The following is a 5,567-nucleotide window of genomic DNA, read 5'->3' on the forward strand; positions in this document are numbered from 1 at the left end:
TTCTGGTTCTAATTATTCTCCCCCTAACTCATTACAAGTTATTGTTTCCCTCCCCCTAATGTTGGGAAAATTGACAACTCATGTCACAATTAAATCTCGAATTAATTGCTTAAAAATATTATAAGAAGACTCATATAAATAAACATTCCCAATCTCTTATGACCTATGCGTTGTGGTGGAGCAGTTGAAACATATACTGCACATCCAAAAATTTTAAGATGGGAAATATTTGGCTTTTGACCAAAAATCAATTGTAATGGGAGTATTTATAACTTATTGGCTTGATGCATACAGCATATAAATCAACATAATCTCATGCTGAAATAGAAAGTTTAGTTCTCATAAGTAATGATTTAACTATTAGTTTGAGGCATTTGATAAACAATTCAACTAAATCATTTTATGTGTAAACATGAGCTACAAGATGTTCAACTTTTATCCCAACTGACATGCAATAATCATTGAAAAGTTGGGATGTAAACTCACCAACATTAGCAAGATGAATTGTTTTAATTGCATAATCTGAAATTAATTATTTAGACAATCAATCTCGCAAACGACAGGTTGCGAGCTGATAATGCATGTAATTATTTTGTAGATCCATATGCAAAAATCATATAATATCAAAACCATCCACATGGTGGATGAATGGGCCCATATTCATTTCAGAAATGCAAAATATTAAATCTCAACTTTAGCAAGTGAGTTTCTAATAATCAATTTTCATTGAGAACAAACAACAAATGATAATTCTTTTAATTAAAGAATCTTCTAGTTCTTTAATTGAATGTCCATATGAATTCTCTATTAATTTTCGCATCATTTATGATCTAGGATGGTCTAACTGGTCACGTTAAGTAGTAAACGCATTTGTATTAGTAAACTTATGGTTTACTTTAACATGTGTTTTAATTGTACTAAATTGTAACAAATTGATAATTTTATTATCGTTCCTTTTAATTTGTATCCACATATAAGTGCTATTGTGACATTTACTACAAGAAATGTCTAAATCAATGTGAATATTATAATGTCACTAATTCAACAAAATAAATATAATTTCCAAACAATTATATGCAATATTCGCTTTAGGAATATGCAAAAACTTCAAATATTTTTAAAAAAAATTACAACTTTAGGTGCATCCAACCATAACAAGCTTTAGATAGAATTATCATATCCTATTGCTCATAAGTAAATCTTTTACAGTCAAACATTTTGCTTTCAACCCTTTAATAGGGATGATGACAAAAGAATATCACAAAGATTATAATATTAATAACCCAATCCCTTTTTTATTCATATGAAATATAATATTTTCCTCATTCACAATCTCAATGTGAGATCCATTACAAATAACTTTTAAAAGTAATACATTAACCATCACAAATTTTATGATTTTTAGATAATGATATATTAGCTCTTCCGAGCTTTCAACTAATTTTCTACTATCAAATATTGGGATAATATTTGTTTGTTTCAATACCAAATAAGATAAATATTTTCTATCTATAATGATAGAATTCATTCCTACATTTTCATATCCTTCCTCAAAGAATGTTAACAAAAACAAAATATTTGTTCATACGCCACATATGTGGCCAATAATATTTCATATCACATATTGATAACATAAGTTATCTTTACCCTTTAAAGAGTTATCTTGAGAATTCTCTTTGTTCTCTTATTTATTACTATGCTCCCACTTTTAGTAGTCCATTAGTATATATTTTATTTTCTTTATGTTTACATTCACTTCAGGGAATGCAACAAATCTAGTAGGACAAACTTATAAACATCCCAATAGATTCTTTATTTCATAATTACCATTGCAAACATGCGTGAGATTTCAAATCAAAATCTATCTATGCATGTTGTCATGATTAGTCTCCAAATATAATAAATAATAAATAAAACATATTAAAGTATACCTGAAGATCTTTAACATCATCATCATCACTAGAAGGTATGAGATAGTTCCAAAATATTCTTGATTTCATATGGATAACGATATCAAATCTTTCACCATCCTTAAAAAAAGTAAAATAAGTTAATCAAAATAATGATAACATATAATAAAAGATGAATGAAAAATAATAATCAGATATGAAACATTAAATAAAAGAAACTTCCTGTAAAAACTTTGCATCTTGCCGTTAAAGAAATTGAAAATCATGGAGGATAAATTTGATCGTCGATAAAAGGAACTATCACTTTGAGCAAGATCGTGCTGATAACATGTTATAAAATAAAGAGAGATGGGGAGAATAAAGAACAAAGAAAATATGAAAGCAACAGAGAATGTACTTTACTAATCAAAGGGATGATTACAATGCTTCATCAGAGTCTCTATTTATAGGCGTAAGAAGTATAAAAGAAGTAGAGATCTAATTCTAATAGCAATTAGAATTTAAAGTACATTAAAATTTTATCTTGATCATGATAGACATCCACTTAATAAGATATTCATAACAATTATAACTCATAACTAATTTTTTTATATGAAATACAAATTTTAAATATTTTAAAATTAATTTGAATATATAATCTATATTTTAAATATTATTAAAATATAATAATTACAATTTTAAATAAATAATGTTATATATTTGGAATAAATTCAATAGAAAAGTAATTGTATTCCAAATATAAATACTCCATAAAATATGTTGGACTATAAATAAGAGTTAAAAATATCATTTAGCTCAAAAAATACACTTCCCAAAAGCACGAAAACAATTTTGACGGGCAATTTACTAAAAAAAACCCTTTTATATCATTATTTACCGAAATGACCCAACTTTTTGATTATTTACTGGAAAGGGTCATTTTTCCCGAAAGCGCATCCACGTCAATGCGAAGTTAGAGGACGTGTCAACAAAACGCTTCCCTGGGGAGCGTTTTGCCCCCAACAGTCACATGACAGTTTGAACTCCAACGATTAAAAAAAAAACTATAAAAGGCCCCTCACCCCTTTCATTTTTTCACACAATAGTCCTCTCACAATTCTCTCTAAATTCTCTTCAAATTCTCTCAAATTTCTCTCAATTTTTGTCAAAGCTCTCTCTAATTTGCAAAAAAAGCTCTGTTTAATTTTTTTTGAATTAGTTTTATTTATAAATTATAAAAATATTCGATCGTGTTAGCAATGGCAGGAGAATTAATTCGTCTCAATACGAAACACATCTCCGTCGATCAAATGACAATGGTAAGTGATAAGTTTAATTAATTTTTGAATAGTATTTAATTTTTTTTTATGCATGTCGAAATCATTTTTTTAGAGAAAAACGAGAATCGACTTTTTAAAATAAAATGTGGAGTCGCCACCAATCTCTCGGTTTAGGTGTGATTGGGCCACCTACTAAAATGTTTTGTTCCATTAAAGACAATTTTCGTTCACGTAAAATCAAAAACAAATGGGTTCGGGAGTCAGTTACGCATGAGGAAGGGTGAGCACCCTCATTACGCCCAAAAATTGGTACCAAATTGATTCGATGCTATCCTTATATCAAAGATTTTAAGGAAAAAAAACTTTCAAAGCATGATTCTTTAAAATGTGTGAATAGTTCAAGTTAACTATCAAAATTCTCTCATTTCAAAGATATGCAGCATCATACCCAGCACGATTAGATACGATCCTTTATACATTCAAAAATACAATTGATTTTTGACTTTCAAAAACTCGTACACTAAAATTATAAAAGGTTATCCAAATATTTTAGTTCACCGAAAAAATCATACCTAGCAAGATTGAGCACGATTTCTCGAATTCCCAAATATTGGATATTGCCTTATTTCAGAATTTTTGAATAATAAGGAAAATTGAAAATTCGCTCAAAACACGTTTATTTGTTTTAAAATAGGTAGAACATTTAATGCATTGTATCGAAACATTTGCATAGAAAAGGATTAATGAACAGGAAATAATATGATATAATAAGCCTCAATTTAAGAAATCCAACAATTATGTACAACTATTCTAAGTAAAATATAACCAAATTCTTAATCATGAATGGAGAGCAATTGATAAAACAATGACTAAATAATATACCACAACAATAAATGTAAAACAACCCACAAAACATGTACAAAATAAAGCGGAAATTAGCAAAAGATGTAGTATAAGACAATTTTATAATAATTATGAATTAATGAACACATAATATACATACTATATGAGTATATTAATTTGAATAAAAACTAGGAATATATAATTATTGAAATAAGTATTAAAATATTTGAATTGAATAACATGCAAAATATTTTAAACGCAAATTCATTTAAAATTAACAATATACATGATAGTTTATATAAAATATAAAAGAATAATAAAATACATGATAATAGATTTACAAAACATGCATATCTACAAATGAATGAAATAACAAATTAAAGTAATATTTAAAAATATGTTAAGATAATTTAAAAAACAAATAATAAAATCTTAAATAAAAATGAATAAAAGCATAAATAAGTAAATAAAAACTTGATTGAAATAAAAATAAGATTAAGAGGACGATCTATAAACAAATAAAATTAATAAAACCAAATATTAAACTAAGATGAAACATGCACCAATGGTCAGGGATCTAAAATACATATATCCCAAGCTTTGAAACGCGGCATTTAAACAAGGACCAAATTGCAGCAGTGCGTAAATCACAGGAAAAATGTAAAAACAAACAAACAGAATCAAGGCTGAAAAACAAATCAATATAGAATAAGAGGGACTCATCATGCAAATTGACCTTTCAAGGTGAAAAGGCAAGGCCATAATAACCTCTGACCGATTATTCTTCTCAAAACAGCTTTCAAAACCCTTTTCTCTCAAAATTTTTCAACCTCTCTTCCCCTTCAGTCGACTGAACCAAAAGGTTCTTCACTCTTTGCCTCCATGTTATCAAATCGGACCCCCTTGAATCCCCATCAGAGCTTCGATTTCAACAAGTAAACAAGGATTCGAAGACTCCTCAAGAAGATAAGTATTTTTGCTTCTGTTCATTTTATTTTATACACATACAAATAACAAAAAAAAAGAATTCGAAGCAAAATCTACAGAAAAATGAGATTTAAAATCACATCTTAAACTGTTCTCTTTTTTCTATTCAAACCTCTCTGTACAGATTTGTATCCCCCCTTTTACACTGTTCACAAATGGCCTTTTTATAGCCGAAAACCCCCAAAAAATGAAAAGAAATTGAGACTCTCATCATCCCTCTTTTCTGTTATCTCATTGTTGTTAATTATCCTTGCTGTTATTTGCTATAGTTGTTAGTTCGTTTTGTAGGTGTGTATGGCATGGAGTGAAGCTGTTTGTGGGCGTGCTGGCGTGGAGGAGGCAGTTGGAGGCTGCAGCAACTGAAGCTCTTAGGGTTTGCTGAGTAGTTTTTTTTTTTTTGTTTTAGGCTGGGATTTGGGTTATTTGTTGGGTCTGGTTTATTCTTGGTTTTAGGCCTCAAGTTTGGGTTTGTATTTTATGGACTGCAAACAATTTAATTTTATTTAGTTTATTTATTTATTTATTTGTTGTAAATAATTTCAAAGGCCCAGGCAAAATGGGTCTTCTA

Source organism: Gossypium arboreum, chromosome 8 (assembly GCF_025698485.1).
Source record: "Gossypium arboreum isolate Shixiya-1 chromosome 8, ASM2569848v2, whole genome shotgun sequence".
In the NCBI taxonomy this organism is placed as follows: domain Eukaryota; kingdom Viridiplantae; phylum Streptophyta; class Magnoliopsida; order Malvales; family Malvaceae; genus Gossypium; species Gossypium arboreum.